The following is a 19,958-nucleotide window of genomic DNA, read 5'->3' as shown; positions in this document are numbered from 1 at the left end:
GTCTTGCATACGTCTGTGCGTAGTTGTTCTTGAAGCAGTCAGCTGCAGTCCACTCTTTGTGAATCTTCCCAACATTTTTTAATGGCTTTTGTTTCACAATCCTCTCCAGGGTGCAGTTATCCCTATTGCTTGTACACTTTTTTCTACCACATCTTTTCCTTCCCTTCGCTTCTCTATTAATGTGCTTGGACAGAGAGCTCTGTGAACAGCCAGCCTCTTTTGCAATGACCTTTTGTGTCTTGCCCTCCTTGTGCAAGGTGTCAATGGTCGTCTTTTGGACAACTGAAAAACTAAAGTCTTCCCCATAATTGTGTAGCCTACAAGAACTAAACTGAGAGACCATTTAAAGGCTTTGCAGGTGTTTTGAGTTAATTGGTTGATTAGAGAGTGGCACCAGTTGTCTTCAATATTGAACATTTTTACAATATTCTAATATTCTGAGATACTGAATTTGGGATTTTCCTTAGTTGTCAGTAATAAACATAAAATGTTTAAGAAATAAACATTTGAAATCAGTCTGTGTGTAATGAATGAATATTATATACAAGTTTCACTTTTTGAATGGAATTAGTGCAATCAACTTTTTGAAGATATTCTAATTATATGACCAGCACCTGTACTTTCAGGAGTATTGGCTGTTCCAAATTTTGAATTATATTATTGGTCATTCCAACTTAAGGCTGTTCATACTTAGGTCGACCCTCAATCTAAAGTTTCAAGGAGAGTAATCAAAGCTGACAAGGTTAAACCACACAGGCTCCATTCCCACTTCCTGACTGCGGGTGTCGCTGTCGGACAGTGTTTTCTCTTTTTCTTTCTTTTTGCTGGCTAATGCTAAATGTAAATACAGTAAGATTGTTATTCATGCCGGCGCTAATGATGTTCGACTTCGCCAGACGGAGATCACTAAAAATAACATTAAAGAGGTGTGTGAACTTGCAAGCACGATGTCAGACACTGTAATATGCTCTGGTCCCCTCCCTGCTTACCGTGGTGATGAGATGCATAGCAGATTGTCATCACTCAATGGCTGGATGTCTAAGTGGTGCCCACAGAATAACATAGGTTTCATAGATAATTGGACGAGCTTTTGGGGCAGACCTGACCTGTTGAAAAGAGATGGTCTTCATCCCTCCCGGGGTGGTGCCACTCTTCTCTCTAGAAATATGGCAAATAGTCTTAGTGTTTATACTTGACTAACTGGGGCCCAGGTCAGGAAGCAGACAGACTGGCTAAACCGACCGTCTGCTAGCTGCCTCACGTCACAGAGGTCAGTTAATTCTCAGCACATAGAGACTCTTTCACCTAGATATCACACTATAGAGACTGTGTCTGTTCCCCGAACTAGAAAATACAAAAAACGTCCAAACCAAGTTAAGATTAACAATTTAATTGAGGTTCAACAAATAAAAAACAGATGCAATATGGATAAACAAATGATAAAGCTTGGCTTATTGAATATCAGATCCCTTTCTACGAAAAAACTTTTCGTAAATAATATGATCACTGATCATAATATAGATGTGCTCTGTTTGACAGAAACCTGGCTAAAACCTGATGATTACATTATTTTAAATGAGTCCACCCCCAAAGATTAATGTTATAAACATGAGCCGCGTCTAAAAGGCAAAGGGGGAGGTGTTGCTTCAATTTATAACAACATTTTCAGGATTTCTCAGAGGGCAGGCTTCAAGTATAACTCGTTTGAAGTAATGGTGCTTCATATAACATTATACAGAGAAACAAATGTTAATGATAAATCCCCTGTTATGTTTGTACTGGCTACTGTATACAGGCCACCAGGGCACCATACAGACTTTATTAAAGAGTTTGGTGATTTTAAATCCGAGTAAGTTCTGGCTGCAGATAAAGTTTTAATAGTTGGTGATTTTAGTATCCATGTTGATAATGAAAAAGATGCATTGGGATCAGCATTTATAGACATTCTGAACTCTATTGGGGTTCGACAACACTTTTCAGGACCCACTCATTGTCGAAATCATACTTTAGATTTAATACTTTCACATGGAATTCATGTTGATAGTGTTGAAATTATGCAGCCAAGTGATGATATCTCAGATCATTATTTAGTTTTGTGCAAACTTCATATAGTCAAAATTGTAAATTCTACTTGTTACAAGTATGGTAGAACCATCACTTCTACCACAAAAGACTGCTTTTTAAGTTATCTTCCTGATGTATCCAAATTCCTTAGCATATCCAAAACCTCAGAACAACTTGATGATGTAACAAAAACTATGGACTCTCTCTTTTCCAGCACTTTGAATACAGTTGCTCCTTTACGCTTAAGGAAGGTTAAGGAAAACAGTTTGACACCATGGTATAATGAGCATACTCGCACCCTAAAGAGAGCAGCCCGAAAAATTGAGCGCAGCTGGAGGAAAACAAAACTAGAGGTATTTCTTATTGCTTGGCGGGAAAGTAACCTATCCTACAGAAAAGCATTAAAAACTGCTAGATCCGAATACTTTTCTTCTCTTTTAGAAATAAACAAACATTACCCCAGGTATTTATTCAATACAGTGGCTAAATTAACGAAAAATAAAGCCTCAACAAGTGTTGACATTTCCCAACACCACAGCAGTAATGACTTTATTAACTACTTTACTTCTAAAATCGATACTATTAGAGATAAAATTGCAACCATTCAGCCGTCAGCTACAGTATCGCATCAGAGTGTGCACTATAGACCCCCTGAGGAACAGTTCCACTCATTCTCTACTATAGGAGAGGAAGAATTGTATAAACTTGTTAAATCATCTAAACCAACAACATGTATGTTAGACCCTATATCATCTAAGATCCCAAAAGAGGTGCTTCCAGAAGTCATAGATCCTCTTCTGACTATTATAAATTCCTCAGTCATTAGGATATGTCCCCAAAACCTTCAAACTGGCTGTTATTAAGCCTCTCATCAAAAAAACACAACTTGACCCCAAAGGACTAGTTAATTATAGACCAATCTCGAATCTCCCTTTTCTGTCCAAGATACTAGAAAAGGTGGTATCCTCACAATTATATTCCTTCTTAGAGAAAAATGGTATATGTGAGGATTTCCAGTCAGGATTTAGACCGTATCATAGTACTGAGACTGCTCTCCTTAAAGTTACAAATGATCTGCTCTTATCATCTGATCGTGGGTGTATCTCTCTATTAGTTTTATTGGATCTTAGTGCTGCGTTTGACACAATTGACCACAACATTCTTTTGCATAGACTTGAACACTTTGTTGGCATTAATGGAAGTGCATTAGCATGGTTTAAATCGTACTTTTATGACCGCCATCAGTTCGTAGCAGTGAATGAAGATGTATCATATCGAACACAAGTGCAGTATGGAGTACCTCAAGGCTCAGTACTAGGGCCACTACTCTTCACGCTTTATATGTTACCCTTGGGAGATCTCATCAGGGAACATGGTGTTAGCTTTCACTGTTATGCTGATGATACTCAGCTCTATATTTCTTCGCGGCCTGGTGAAACACACCAATTTGAAAAACTAATGGAATGTATAGTCGATATAAAAAACTGGATGACGAGTAATTTCTTACTGCTAAATTCTGAAAAAACAGAGGTGTTAAATATAGGACCTAAAAACTCTGCTTGTAATAACCTAGAACACTGTCTAAGACTTGATGGTTGCTCTGTCAATTCTTCGTCATCAGTTAGGAACCTAGGTGTGCTATTTGATCGTAATCTTTCCTTAGAAAGCCACATTTCTAGTTTTTGTAAAACTGCATTTTCCATCTCAAAAATATATCTAAATTACGGCCTATGCTCTCAATGTCAAATACAGAAATGTTAATCCATGCATTTATGACCTCAAGGTTAGATTATTGTAATGCTTTATTGGGTGGTTGTTCTGCACGCCTAGTAAACAATCTACAGCTAGTCCAAAATGCAGCAGCAAGAGTTCTTACTAGAACCAGGAAGTATGACCATATTAGCCCAGTCCTGTCAACACTGCACTGACTCCCTATCAAACATCGTATAGATTTTTAAATATTGCTTATTACTTATAAAGCCCTGAATGGTTTAGCACCTCAGTATTTGAATGAGCTCCTTTTACATTATAATCCTCTATGTCCGCTACGTTCTCAAAATATGCTTTTAATTTAATACAATAAAATTATGTGTTTATACAGCAGTGTTGCTGTGATTACAGTAGTATTAAAACAATAAAATGTTGTATTTTGTTTTGTTGTCGTACAACAAATAACAGCAATGCATGCTGGGAGCCATGAACATGTTTTGTATGCTGGCATGAAACATGTCACCATTGTTGTGTTTCATACGCCAAATGTTGATGTCTGTGAGTGTAAAAATAACCTGAAACATGTTTCAAACAAAAAGTTTACAAAGACAACATTTATACACTCTAAAACATCAGTGTATGAACCACAACAGTGCTTCAAATTATTTATTTTATATCAGTGGGGTCACTTAAACCATTTTAGTGCAGTCAGTTTGTTGTTGTTAAAACAGACATGTTGATCTGCTTTCCATATGCTGAAATGTTTTTTGAAAACAACTGCAACTCCTGTAGCAAAAAAAAAAAAAAAAACAGCAAAAGTTGAGGGTCAAGAGCACAACTGAAGCAAACCCTGATCTCTATGATGGTGATCTCAAAAAACATTTTAAATAAGACATCAACATCTTAACCTCTGTGAATTCTCAATAAGAACTTCTGTAGATGCATGGCAGAAATAAAATCATTCTGGTTAGTATTACTATAAGTGAAGCTTGTGATGCTGTTTGTGGAGTTATTTATTCAGATCTTGAGAGATTTAAAGTATTGTATCTTCAGTTCACCTAAGGCTGTGGCTGAAGAAAGTTGTAGTTTGTGTTCTTAATTCTCTTTCTTTCAGTGCTTGTTCACAGCAGGTGTTTGAATGACTGGGAGAATGTTACAGGAACATTTTACTAGCCTTAAAATAACATTATACTAATTTGGAAACTGGACCTTTCAGGTGCTGATGTTCTTGGAAAGTTACAAATCAACGTTCCGAGAATGTTGAATTTTTAAATCAAAATTAAGTTGAAAGAATGTTTGAGGATCATCATACCTTTTAAAAATTTGGACTTTTTTATGTTAAAAAGAATATGAAAGTACCAGTTTTAATGCTATCCCACAATGCTTTGTGGTGGCTGTACAATAATGCTTCTACAGTGTAGTTACAATGATATTACAGGATTGTCCGTCAATTTCCCATCATGCATTTGCATTTACAATAAAAAACATGTGTACAGTGCATTGTTGTAAAATGTATTGTAAAATTACATCAGTTGCTAACAGTGTAGTATCAAGGTCACAATACATCCTACAATAGTAGAGATGCGAAGCGCTGTGTCAGCAACAGACCAAGACCGAACGATTGGCTCACCAGTGGGCAGAAAGCAAGCTATAGCTTCTAAGGCTGTATCCACAGGAGTCAAATCAATCAATTGTGTTCCTTCCTCCCTGATCCTTTCTTCCAATTATGGATGAAGGACAAAGGAATGCGGTTTGAAGAACATTGAGATTTCGAGTTCAGCCTACTACTCATCGTCGTTGAGGTGATACAATGCTAGATCATTGATATGGAGGATCGAGCCCTTAGGGACATTGATCCATAAAGTTTAGGTTAGGCGAGATAACTGATCATAGATGACGGTAGCTGTATGCACTGTGGTGTTGACTAGCCATCATTTTCCGACAATTTTGGTTTGGATTGCCTTAATTTGGATGTGGACGGCTTTTCACAATGATTTAGTAAAAGGAGAGAAGAGAAAAAAAAATTGGTGAAAGGAGTCAATCCTAATCTCTAGATCTGGATCATCTAAGGGAGTTCCTGACTGGGACTATAAGGGAAGGAAGTTATAGTAAGGGCAGAAAGGGATAAATACACAGAGAAAGGAAAAAAAATAAAAATTACAAATTAAAATAAACCCAAAAGGGACACAAGGACACTGACTGAGGTTAAGAATGTAAACAGAGTGTCACATGTGTGGAGCAACTCCTCTCCACTAGGAGTTGGTTCTAGCAGTGCTGTGGAGGAGTGTGTGTACTTCTTGTGCAAAACAAAACTATATGTTTCCTTAAAAGGATAGTTATAACTAGGGGTTATAGAGCATGTTGTATAGGGGATATAGATTGTTAGTCTATGTCAGTTGGTTTGACCCCCCCCCCCCCCTTTCCTGTCAGTTGGAGCCCTGGTGCCTCTTTACCTGGTTTTGATGGACCCATCGAAGGACTGGTTCACTGCGCCCTTGTCTGATTTTGATCCGATAGGCAACCTTTGAGAGCTTGTCCACAATCTCGTAGGTCCTGTCCAGTGAGGTAGGAATTTCTTTGACAGGCGATGGGGAGCATTCTGCCTTGGTTGGGTGAAGCTTTAGTACCACACTAGGTCTCCGACACAGAGTTCCTGGTGAGAGGCCTTTTGGTCATAGTAGGCGAAAGTTGATCTCAGGTGCTGATGCAATTCTTCCAGGTACTGGTGAGTGGTGTAGGTGGTGACGAGGTTCATGTCACCAGGTTGGTACAGCAGGTGTAACAGTAGTGTCATTTGCCGTCCCGTCATCTTTTCGAACGGGGGTACTCCGGTAGACCGGTTAGGGGTGGCTCTGATGGCCATCAGTACCAGAGGAAGCTTGACATCCCAATCCTTTTGATTTGTGGACACATACTTCTTCAACATGCTTGCCACCGTCCTGTTGACTCGTTCGACCTGACCTGAGGAAATTGGGGGATGGCTTATGTGAAGCCTAGACTGTATTCCCAGGAGTTTCCATACTTCCTGCATTACTTTGGTGGTGAAGTGGGTTCCTCGGTCAGAGTTGACACTTAAAGGCAGTCCAAATCTTGAGAAGATGTGGTTCATTAACAGGCAGGCTGTTGTTTCTGCTGTGTCGTTAGGAGCTGGGAGACACTATTTACTTTGTGAATTCGCAAACCACGGTGAGGATGTATTTGTTACCTCATGTTGACTGTGGCAGGGGTCCTACCCAATCCATTTGGAGGTCTGACCAAGGGAAGGTCATTCCCTTCCGTTGTAGTGGCGCTCGGTGGTTTGGATTTGCCGGCTGGAACTGGCAACACACCAGGCATCCTTTAACATATCCCGCCACATGCTAGGCCAATACACCATTTGCTTGAGTGTTTCGTAGGTGGCCTTGGCACCATGGTATGCAGTGCATGGTGCATCGTGGGCATGTGTCAGCATCATCCCCCTTTGGCCCTGAGGAACTATGAGCTTTGGCAAAGTTAGGGGCTCAGGAACATATGTGAGACCGCCGTCTTTGAGATGCAGCATGTGCTTGTTTGAGTTAAGCTGGCAGAGATCAGACGAATTGGATAGGTCGGAGGAGGAAATGGGATGAGTTAGTGGGTCAGAAATATGAGTGGCAATGGTTTGTAGGATTGGATCCGATGCTTGGAGGGTGAGGAGATCATCAGCGGTGAATTGAGGTGAGAGTTCAATGTGGGAGGAGGTGGGGGTTTGCATGCCAGTGGCGTGCTGGTGGCGGGTTATGGCCGTCACTGATGGGGTGGGTGGGAGGGCAGAAAATGTCCAGGACTCTCCATGTAATGCACCTGCTTTGGCGAGGGCATCAGTTTGGTCATTGAGATCTTTGTCTTGTCCTGGTTGACGTGAGTGACCTCGGACCTTTTTCAAATAAACAATCATGTCATGGTTGGTGACAAGTTCTTGATGTTTGACTGGCTTGTTGTTAGTTGTCTTGAATCCATTCTGTTTCCATCCAGATAGATGACATGTGAAGCTTACATGGGCATAGTTGGAGTCGGTACAGATGAGGAGTTCTTTGATGTTGTGGGATGCAGCAAGTTGTAGTGTGATGAGGATGGCTGCTATTTCTGCATATTGTGATGATTGAGGGCCAAATTTAAATTGTTGCGGTGGGCAAGGGTCATTGTTGAGCCAGACCACACCAGCTCCACCCTTCAAGTTGCCCTGTTGATTGTAAGAACAGCCATCGACATATGCTGTGGGCATACCTTCACACACATTCTGCTCGAAGTACCAGTAATTTGTCAGTTGTGGTTGTGACAATTCTTTGGGTTCCACTGCATTGTGCTCTCCGTTGAACAGTTTTGGCAGGCTGCTAGCCCATTGCCCAGAGATGACTTGTGGTTTTGGGCATATCTTTCCTCGATGTCCCGTCCCTGGAGCATCATTAACCTATAGCTATGCGTGCATTGGTTACCATACCATCCCTGATTCGTTGGCTGTTAAAGAAGGTCACTGGCTGGTGACAAGTGTCTATGATGACCTTTTGCACTCCAATGTAGTTGGAGAAACGCTGAATGGCCCATACAGTGCAAAGCAACGCTTTTTCACAGTTTGAGTATTTGCATTCTGGGGGAAGCGACCATAAGTGACCACTCATTTGTCTTTTTCATGGAGCTGGTAGAGGCCTGCACTGAGGCAATGATTGGAGAATCCAGATTCCAGATAGAATTCATTTTCTGGGTCGGGGTAGGCCAGGCATGGAGCAGAGCATAGGCGTTCTTTGAGCTTGCTCATAGCTGTGTCCTGAGCTTCCAACCAAGCAAAGGGTTCGTCCTTTTTCAGGAGGGAAGTTAGTGGTTTTGCGATGTCAGCGTAGTTTTTGATGAAATGTCACTAGTAACTGATTAATGGGCAATCGCGATAAGGGAACTTGTTGGTTTAACTTGTGATAGTCCATGGTGGGCCGCCATTTGCCATTTGGCTTTAGGATTGGCCATATTGGGGCAGAGTAGGTGCTGTTACAAGGCCGGATGACCCCATTTTCCAACATGGAGTCAATGATCTCCTGGACAGATTCGTATGATGCTATCGGAATTTTGTACTGCCGCACAAATGTGGGTGGTGCATTTAGATGTGTTGAGATGCACACCGTGTGGATATCAGTCAGGCCACAGTCCAGGGATTCTTTTGCGAAGGAGTCCTTGTATTTGCATAGAACCTCTCGAAGTCCTTGGCGATCCATTTCGCTGTGGAGGGCATCCACCTCACTCAGGATTTGTTGGACTTGCGCATTGAACCTGGTATAGGGTTCCTCTGTTGAATCATTTGAGGTATTCTGGGCCTCAGTGATCACCTGTGCAGGTGATTCTGTCGCAGACTGTGTTGAGACAGCATAGACAGCGAGGTGAGTGTCGTCTGTTAGTTGTGATCGACAGATGCTTTCTTTGGACACTGGCTTACACTAACACTCTAGCTGTAGGCAGGTATTGTGACCTCTTGCTCACTGATCATTGCGCATGCATCTGGTATTGTTTGGCCAGATTGAAGGTTCTTGAGATTGACTGAAGTGGTCAGTTGGTGTGACGGGGGAGCCCATATGACGTCGTTCACGGTGTCAATGCAGGCTTTGAGACGAACCATGATGTCTGCTCCTATGTAGATGTCATGAGGAAGGTTGGGGACAACGAGGAAGTAGTGACTCAAGGGTCTGTTGTTCCAGCGTAGGTTTATAGCGCAGACAATCTTTGAGGTAGCCATGGTTGTTGACCATGGACTGAGAGGGAAGCGGCTGTGCTTTGAGACGTGTGGTAGGCTCTGATGTCTCTGCTTTAATGTTTTGAAGAGCTTTAGGCTAATGGCTGAGTTTTCAGTCCACAGGGCTACTGCTGCATCAGACACTGGTGTGTCTTGGACGTTTATGGCAGTCATGATTCGAAGAGAACCTGAGTCTGAGTCAGATGCTTGCAATGAGCAGAGGTAAGGGTCTTGGTTCTTGCTACTCAGAGTTGAGCTTGCTCTTGGCTTTGACCTTGCATCATCAGTCAGTGAATGGGGGGCGCTGTCCGTGACTTGACACTGTGACTCTTTGGGGTTTACTGACTGGAAGGGCAGAGGTTTGCGGACTTGAGTCCAGATCTTCAGGTGCTTGAAGTCTATCAAAGGTTCAAAGCGATTGAGCAGGTCTTTCCCAATGAGGAGTGGATAGGTGTTGAATGGTGAAACGTACACTGGGTGGACGAGATTCATTGGTCCCACAGTTAGGTTAATTGGGGCCACATGTTTTAGTTTTAGGCCCGTGTGGGAATATGCGTGGAGGTTCAGTTCACACCTTTGAAGTTTGAGGGTACTATTAGACCTCTTTGTTCTTTCTTGGACTTCTTCAAGGAGTTCTGACGACATTAGAGTGTGTCGAGAAGGGCTTCGACTTTGATGTGGCATTCGATGATGATGGAGAGGTAAAACTTTGCTATACCTTTCTCAATGAGGTCGCCTAGGAGTTGAGGGACTGGAGTTTGGGAGGAAACAGGTAAGATGTCAGGAATGATTGGGTGCTCTTCGGAGGAGTGGCAGATGACCAAGACAGCACTTTCAGGGACTTGAGAGGTTTCATCAGCAGGTGTTTGTTGGACTCTGCTGTGATCTGGAGCATCAGGTGTTGAGTTAGGGACTAACTCTGTGGCTGGGTTTTCAGGTAGGATTTCTTGTCCATCTGAAGTTACGGTAGTTACGGTTCTCTGAGAGTGAGGTGAAGGAGTGCTGTTCTCTGTTGTTTGCTGGGTCAGGTGGTCGCTGTCTACTCGTCCGTCTGCTAGTCAGGCTGCATCTGGTTTCTCTTTCTTTTCCCACTTTCGGTCTTCCTCCTTTCATTGGAAGAACTCTTTCATCGTCATCTTCATCAGCTCTTGTGAGTGAACGCACGGTGAAGTCTTTTGTTCTTGTGTGGATTCAGGTTGTGCTCGGTCAGCTAGGAATCTTTGTGAGTTTTTTCGTCGATTCCTTGGGCTGGTTGCTCCAGGGTGTGTTTGTCGTTTTCCCTTGGAGGTTCCGTTGAATTCCCATGAGTTTTTACCTCTTGAGTTTCCCAATGAGCTTGGCGGGTTCCACGATCTTTCCCTATGTCTCTCATGAGGTCTTGTTTGGTCCCATGAGTTTTCCCAGTGATGTCCAGGTGAGCATTGTCGTCCATGTGCTCCACCCCAGCGGTTGTTCCTTTGTTTAGGTTGTGTACCGGTGTGGAAGTTCCGTTCTCTGTTGGACGAGGATGCATTCCACTCTTTGGGTGTTGGCTTGGAATGATCTTGACGTTGGGTGCCCTCTAGTGCCAGCCCCTGACTCTGAGTGTTGAACTCAAGAACTGCCGTGGTTTTACTGCTCTTTTCTGAAGTCATCTTCTGTTTAGCGTAGGCCTTGTGTGCCAAATCTTGCAGTTGTTGAGTACTCATTGTGCGTGGACATGCAAGCACGCCAAGATGGTGGCTTACCCCAGTGTGAAGATTCCTCAGGAAAAGAGTTTTAAAATGTACATCTTCCTCCATATTCTGTTCATTGCGAGTCCTGAAGTAGGCTTGTCTGAGTTGGCTGTAGAACAAACGGGAAAGCTCCTGATGACCTTGTTTCATCCCCAGGGCAGCCACTAGTCCTTGTTCCGACTCAGGGTCAGCAAACTCTTTGATGAGGGCTTCTCTGAGCAGGTGGTAATCAGTCTTTATGTGGGCCGGCTGTCGGTCCAGGAAACTGCGAACCTCTGAGCTGGATGTTGCTCGGATCAAATAAAGTCTATCGTTGTCGGTGACACTGGGTCTCATTTCCAGATGAAAGTCAACATCTTGCAGATATCCTTTGATCTCCTGACTGCCTGACCCATTTAGAGTAAACTTGCAAATGTTCCTGGCGAGTTTGTCGAGGTCCTTGAGGTCCAAGCCACGTGATGATCTGTGGCTGGCTGGAGCCATTTCTTTCAGCTTTGTCGTTACGTAAAGTTCTTCAGAGGGAGCCGGTGAGTGTTTCGGCAATGCCCCCTCCCCCTTTTTATCATGTGTCAGTCCAGGAACAGGGGACCCGGGCCTGCTTGGCAGGGGTGAGACTGGTGCCCGTTGTGTCCTTGGAGGTTCAGAACGCAACTCGTAGGCATGTCTGAGTTCCTCTCTGAAGCTGACTGACTTCTCTTTGATGTAGTCCAGTTTTTGTGTTAGGTGGCTGATCTCCTTTCTTGACTCATCCAGGTGAGTATCAAGGGCTTTAATTATGCCTTTCTTGTCTCTGAAGTCGGCCTTGGCCTTTTCCAGGAGGTGTTCCGCATACTGTAGCTTGTTGGAGAGATCAGCATAGTCTTCCTTGACTTGTTCCATTTCTTTTGTAGTAGCTACTAGTGTCTCTTTTAGCCTGGTGATCTCCTCCTCTGTGCCTTGTTCCACTTCATCGGGTTCCTCCCATCGTTCCTGAGCCTCCAGTTCTAGCTGCGTGACGCGTCGTTGTGTGCGTGTTAGCTCCTGCTGGAGATGGGTGGCGTGCCTGTCGCTCAGCTTGAGGGTGGCAATGAGTGCGTGGCTTAAGGAGCCAGTGATCTTGGCTAGTTCTTTGTGATTGTAGCTTTGACTTGGGTCTTGTTTCATGAGGCTTGTTATGTTGTCATCCAGCTGGTCCTGTGTCTGATGTTTCAGTGTTTCAGTGCCTTAGGTAGGAGGCTGTCTGTTGTGACACTTAGCCAAGTCTCGAGATCTTCCCAGTGGCCAACAGGGTCTGTTGTGCGAGACATGTTTTGCCGCTTTGAGGGAGATCTAGAACCTGTCACGGTTGGTAAACCGTGATCTCTGGGTGTTTGCACTTTGTGGTGAAGTCTGTGTGTTTCGCGTCTGCACTGATTAGTTTGTGGGCGTCTCCGTTAATTGTCATCAGCAACAGCTGTCACTCATTACTCATCTCCTATATATTGGCTTGTCTCACGTCTTGTGTTTGTGAGATCGTTGTTTAATGTCGTGTACCCTGTTTGTCGGCTTCAGTGTTGTCTGCGTTGGATGTCTGTGTTTTCCCAGAACCTCATCCACTCTACGCACTTCCACTCAGCTACAAACACTTACCTTCGGCTCTATTCCCCGCAGTTCCTGTGCCATCCTCTTCTGCTGCCTTCTCACCGTCATCATCCGGATTCCTCACCTTCTCACCGCCATCATCCGGATTCCTCACCTCCTCACTACCATCTCGAAGTGTCGTCTTCTCAGCCTCATTGTTCCCTTGTGTTTATTTGTTTATTCATTTTCATTAAAACTGTTAACTCGCATTTGTTTCCAGCCTGTCCTTCACTCCACCGAGGAATCAAAGGTGGCATTCACCCTAACGTTATTGTCGGGCAAGGCTGCCCTATGGGGGACGGCGGTGTGGGAGAATCAAGATCCGTGTTGTGCCTCGTTCCACACCCTCTCAGAGGAAATGAGAAGGGTATTCGATCGTGCCGCGGCCGGCAGGGAAGCCGCTCATCAACTCTCTGAACTCCGTCAAGGCTCATCGTCAGTTACTGACTATTCCATCGAGTTCCGCACCCTGGCGGCCGCGTGCCAGTGGAACAAGGCCGCGCAGTGGGATCGATTCCTGCATGGGTTATCCGACCGTGTTCAGAAGGAGAGCTACCTCCTCGAGTTGCCCCCAACACTTAACGGACTTATAGACTTGGCTTTACGAGTGGATGCACGGATTAACCGCCTGGGTTGCCAGCCTAGTCCCACACGCCATACCACCTCTCCTGCCAGGGGGAGCTCGAGTCGAGAGAACGCGGTCGGGCCCGTCGACGACCACGAGCCCATGCAGGTGGGTAGAGCACGGCTGTCCCGGAGGGAGAGGGAACGCCGGAGGTCCCAAGGACTGTGCTTGTACTGCAGAGGCTCAGCTCATAACATCGACTCATGCCCGGTTAAAAGAGCCAGCCCGGTAGTAAACTTGAGGCTATTATCGGGTGGGATCTCTGCTGGGAAGTCCTCAACTTCATCATCAACCCACCTTCCGGTGAAACTGCGGTGGAGGAATCAATCTCATGAATGTCACGCCCTTCTGGACTCGAACCGAAGGTAATTTCATTGATTCTTCACTCGCACATCACTTGAACATTCCTGTCCTTCCTGTGTCTCTCCCCATCCATGTCACCGCACTCAACGGCCAGGAACTGCCTCACGTCACTCACCATACTGAACCCATCACACTGCTCACGCCTGGAAACCATCGAGAAACCATATCCTTTTTTCTCATGGACTCCCCTGTTGCTCCCATTGTGTTAGGTCACCCCTGACTGGAGTGGAATGGGGTTCAAACACTGTCACATTGTGGAGTGAAAGTTGTCATGAGTCTTGTCTGGTTTCTGCTTGTCCTGTTATCCCTGTTTCTGCCTTTAGAAGGAGAACATGGTTTTGCCAAACGTGCCCGTAGAGTATCTGGACCTGAAGGAAGTGTTCAGTAAGTCCCGTGCCGCTTCTCTTCCTCCGCATCGTTCCTACGAGTGTGCCATAGATTTAGTGTCAGGTAAGTCTCCGCCTAAGGGCAAGTTATACTCTTTGTCTATTCCTGAGAGGGAGGCCATGGAGAAATACATTTCTGATTCCTTAGCCTCTGGGTTCATCCGTCCTTCCTCTTCTCCAGCAGGGGTGGGATTCTTTTTTGTGGGTAAGAAGGATGGTTCCCTGCGACCTTGCATTGATTACTATTGATTACCTTGCATTGATTATTATTGATTATCACGGTAAAGAACACCTATCCTTTACCACTCATGTCTTCAGCTTTTGAGAGGTTGCAGGGAGCATCCATATTCACAAAACTGGATTTACATAATGCTTATCATTTGGTCCACATCAGGAAGGGGGATCAATGGAATACCACCTTTAATACCCCTAGAGGGAACTTTGAATACTTGGTGATGCCGTTCGGGCTCTCCAACTCGCCCGGGGTTTTCCAAGCGCTCGTTAATGACGTGTTGAGAGATATGGTAGATCAGTTTATATATGTTTACCTGGATGAAATACTGATTTTTTCTTCATCTCTCCAGGAACACGTTCAACACGTCAGACGAGTGCTCCAGAGGCTACTTGAGAATGGGCTTTTTGTCAAGGCGGAGAAATGCGTATTCCATACACAGTCTGTTCCCTTCCTAGGATATATCGTCTCGTCCGAGGAAATACATATGGACCCTGACAAGGTTAAGGCTGTGATAGATTGGCCATCCCCACATTCCCGTAAGGCCCTACAGCGGTTTCTGGGGTTCGCCAATTTCTATCGGCGGTTCATTCGCAATTTCAGCCAACTAGCCTCACCTCTGACAGCCTTGACCTCCCCCAGTACTCCGTTCAGGTGGTCGGACGCAGCTGAGGCTGCGTTCGCTAACCTCAAGAGCCGCTTCGTTTCGGCTCCCATCCTTGTGGCCCCTGATCCCACATGGCAGTTCGTGGTGGAGGTCGACGCGTCAGAGGTGGGGGTAGGAGCAGTGTTGTCCCAACGTGCTGCTTCAGATGATAAGGTACATCCTTGCCCATTTTTCTCTCATCGACTATCTCCTGCCGAACGTAATTATGACATTGGCAATAGAGAGTTGTTGGCCGTCAAATTAGCATTAGAGGAGTGGCGTCACTGGCTGGAAGGTTCAGGGGTTCCTTTTATTGTTTGGACCGATCATAAGAATTTAGAGTACATTAGAACTGCCAAAAGACTCAATTCCAGGCAGGCTCGGTGGGCACTTTTTTTTCGGTCGTTTTGGGTTTACTTTATCGTACCGCCCGGGTTCCAAGAATGTCAAACCCGACTCTTTATCACGTCTTTTTGATCCCTCCGCCCGCCTGGTGACTCCCTAGTGTATTTTACCTGAGAAGTTAGTGGTCTCAGCACTCGTATGGGAGGTCGAGTCGAAGGTCAAGACGGCCTTACAAGGGGTAACGCCTCCGTCCGGTTGCCCACCGAACCGTTTATTTGTGCCGGAGGAGTTAAGGTCCGAGGTTGTCCAGTAGGGTCATTGTTCTAATGTAGCTTGTCCCCCAGGGATAAGTAGAACTAATGGGTTGGTTAGACAACGATTCTGGTGGCCACGAATGGCTCGTGACGTCCGCGATTTTGTTTTGGCTTGCTCAGTTTGCGCCAGTGGTAAGTCATCTAACTGACCTCATGATGGACTTCTACAACCGCTGTCTGTCCCTCCGAGACCCTGGTCCCACATCGCTCTAGATTTTGTTACCGCCCTCCCGCCCTCTAATGGCACGACGGTCGTTTTGATCGTAGTGGACCGGTTCTCGAAGGCGGCACATTTCATTCCCTTGCCCAAATTACCTACAGCCAAGGAGACAGCGGTCACTGTCCTAGATCACGTCTTTTGGCTTCATGGCCTCCTGGTAGACGTGGTTTCTGACAGGGGATCTCAGTTCATATCCAAATTTTGGAAAGAGTTTTGCAAATTATTAGGAGCGTCAGTTAGCTTGTCTTCGGGTTATCATCCCCAAAGTAACGGACAATCTGAGCGAGCCAACCAAGATTTAGAGAGGACGTTGCGATGTCTGGTCTCCAAGAATCCTTCTTCCTGGAGTCAACAACCCTCTATGGTGGAGAACGCCCACAATTCGTTGCCAGTGTCAGCTACGGGCCTTTCTCCATTTCAGTGTAGTGTAGGGTACCAGCCACCAGTCTTCCCCAGTCTGGAATCTGAAGTCGCGGTCCACTCCGCTCACACATTTGTCCAGAGGTGCCACCGCACCTGGACCAGAGCCCGCGAGACTCTGCTCCGGGTGAGGGAGCGCACTAAGGCCAAGGCCGATCGCCACCGGTCAAAGCCTCCCGTTTACATCGTGGGTCAAAAGGTGTGGCTTTCTACTAGTAACATTCCTCTGCGTTCCATTTCTAATAAATTAGCTCCCAAATTTATCGGCCCGTTTACTATCACCAAGATCAATAGTCCGGTGACAGTCCGCCTCAAACTACCTCCTGCGTACAAGAGGATACACCCCGCCTTTCATGTGTCCAAAATTAAACCCGTGTTTTATGCATGTATTAATCCGCCTACTCCGGTTCACCCGCCGCCGCGTCTCGTAGATGGGGAACCGACTTATTCGGTTAATCGTATTCTGGACTCAAGACGGAGAGGACGAGGATTCCAGTACCTGGTGGACTGGGAAGGTTAAGGTCCGGAGGAGAGGAGTTGGGTACCTGCTAGGGACATATTGGATCACTCCCTTATTGATGACTACAATCAGCAGGTAAGCCCTTCTGGGAACTCCAAGAGGAGTTCTTAGAGGGGGGGCGGGTACTGTTGGTAAACCGTGATCTCTGGGTGTTTGCACTTTGTGGTGAATTCTGTGTGTTTCGCGTCTGCATTGATTAGTTTGTGGGCGTCTCCGTTAATTGTCATCAGCAACAGCTGTCACTCATTACTCATCTCCTATATATTGGCTTGTCTCACGTCTTGTGTTTGTGAGATTGTTGTTTAATGTCGTGTACCCTGTTTGTCGGCTTCAGTGTTGTCTGCGTTGGATGTCTGTGTTTTCCCAGAACCTCATCCACTCTACGCACTTCCACTCAGCTACAAACACTTACCTTCGGCTCTATTCCCCGCAGTTCCTGTGCCATCCTCTCCTGCTGCCTTCTCACCGTCATCATCCGGATTCCTCACCTTCTCACCGCCATCATCCGTATTCCTCACCTCCTCACTACCATCTCGGAGTGTCGTCTTCTCAGCCTCATTGTTCCCTTGTGTTTATTTGTTTATTCATTTTCATTAAAACTGTTAACTCGCGTTTGTTTCCAGCCTTTCTTTCACCCCACCGTCACAGAACCTAGACTGACACAGACCTTGAAGAGGAGAAAACAAAACAAAACAAGGACAAACAGAGGTGTAAAGGTGCAATGTCAAGTATTGGTTGATGTTGAGTGTGTAATGGGCAGGTGAGCGTAGTTCTCAGCAACTGTGAATCTCTGGTGGGTGTGCTTCTAATTTGTAGTTTCTGTGGGGAAAATAAATGAGCACACAAAGGTAGAACAGCTAGATAACAGAGGGAGAAGAGTAAGAAACAGAGCAAGGAACAAAATACTATTTGGCAGCTTCCACTTTGCCTATAAAAGAAAAGGTTTTCTTTTTTTTTGTAAAGAAAGATAAGAGCCAATGAGAGGTGAGTTGAGAGGGGTAAGATGAGAGGGAAGACAACACAAAATGACCTTTTCTGGTTACAGAATGAGGACAATAAAAAATAATTATTTAAGTTTGATTTAGAAGGATGCTTCTAGACAGGGCTTTTGAAATGGGGATTTATAAATACCAGGACTGTGATTGATATTAAAATTCCTCAGTGCAGAAGAAAACAATAGCAATGACAATATTGGTTTCTCAGCTGGTAGGATTGACAACCAGACATAAATGAGAGCGTTTCTAGCTACGTGTTCAATATTTGGCGGATGCCTATTGGTTCTCTTGTTGACCTACGTTAGCCTTGGCTGGGTAGGATCCCAGGGTGAGAATGGAAGGTAGGGTGAGAGTCAGACAATTTTGAAACAAAGTGTTCAAGTTTCACAAAAATTTTGATTAAATGTTTTTAAAGTTCTCTGCTTTTATGTTTCTCACAGGTACAACCCCAAATGGCAACAGTAGTCAAATCAGAAGAGGACAGCTGAGAGAGAGAAGAACTTTTGCTCCCAATGTTTAGGACAAATGACAGGGCAGTGACGCTGTTGAGTCGATACACCTAGAGGTTGGTTTTACTGCGTTAGCAGGGATAACACTAACTAACCTGAGTATTGAGGAAAATACTAATTTTCCAGGTATTTCAAACCCGACTCTTTATCACGTCTTTTTGATCCCTCCGCCCGCCCGGTGACTACCGAGTGTATACAGGCTAAAGCCAAATGGGAAAACCTATGAAAATGTTATATTAAAAATGAAGCAACTGAAAGAGAGAGAAAAGAAAGCCTAACAGGTAGACCCAAAAATTGGAAAACGTATTTCCTGATTAACAATTAATTAATTAAATTCAAATTAAATTAATCAATAAGTATCTTGAAACAGGGTAGCCCAAACCCTACTAAATTGCAGAAGAAATTAAAACTTCAGAGCAATAATGACAGTTTAAGGGTTAAAAATCTCTAATGTTGTTATTACAGTAGATTATAAGACCAATTACAATTCAATTATCAGCAGATATTGTTGCTATGTCAAAGCAGGAACTGAACTTAATTTATGAAATTAAATAAAAATTCCAGATCTGTAATTAAATATGAAATGAAATCAAAATTTCAAAACCATAATTGCTTAGTTCCATAATATCTGCTGATGTCATTAAAATTATAAACGTTATAGCTGAATTAATCACAACACATCATTAAAGTAATGAGGATGAGAACCATCATTAATTATTAATAAAACAACAGCGTTTCAATTGATAAGAATAAACAAACTAGTGTTTATTAATTTTGTATCTGTCAATGTTCTTTCCAATGGGAGGAGAGGAGAAGAGAGATTAATGAAGGTGAAAGAGAGAAAGAATGAGGTGCTATGTGCTACCCGCTAGCCTTCAAGGCTATTTACGTTTGCATATGCTTCAATGCAAAGGCTTTAGCTTCAGATAGCTTAACTCATGCTAGGCTATTTGTTTACAAATTGCTCAAACTGCCCCGGTAAAGGTTTCTTAGAACTTCCGGGTTACGGCTGTTACTATGGCAATGTATACTGAGTGCTGAACCTTCTCAGCTCGCTAGAGTGAGGTAAACTAATCTGCAGATTTACTGTAATTAATAAAATACGTTATTGAGATCTCGGCGGGTCTCAGCACTTGTTTAAGTCTAAGTACCTATAATAGCACAACAAACTGTTTCTCTGTATTTGATCTATTCTTCCGGATAAAATAGAACAAATACAATGCAAAATGTCTTGGTATTATGAATTTTTAGGTCAAATTTGCCCGATTTAATTCTCCACCATATGTAAGGAAATATTAGCTCATTTATTTTGAGAATCATTAAGATTCGAATTGCTTTAATTGAACTGAGTCCAAATTGATTTAGTTTATACTTCATTAACGGTTCGTCCACCGAACTTAAAATTCAGTATATCCTTAAAATTCTGTTTAGATTACTTCATGAACAAGATAATACAAACAGAATGATAATTTATACGCTACAGGCTAGGTAGCACAGGATCTGGGCAAAGTTTGATCTTAAAATATACCACACAAGACAATACTTCTTCATAAATGAAACA

The 19,958-nt window shown here is 44.0% G+C and overlaps 1 protein-coding gene and 1 pseudogene across 2 annotated transcripts in view; both read right to left on the bottom strand.

Annotated features, from left to right (window-relative positions):
- The window catches only part of LOC132158072 (uncharacterized), a 411,555-nt gene that overhangs the window by 153,267 nt on the left and 238,330 nt on the right, over window positions 1-19,958 (bottom strand). The window lies entirely within an intron of this gene.
- Window positions 10,567-17,745, bottom strand: LOC132157676 (uncharacterized; annotated as a pseudogene).

Source organism: Carassius carassius, chromosome 15, assembly GCF_963082965.1.
Source record: "Carassius carassius chromosome 15, fCarCar2.1, whole genome shotgun sequence".
NCBI classification, from domain to species: domain Eukaryota; kingdom Metazoa; phylum Chordata; class Actinopteri; order Cypriniformes; family Cyprinidae; genus Carassius; species Carassius carassius.
This window is presented reverse-complemented; position numbering and strand designations above follow the sequence as displayed.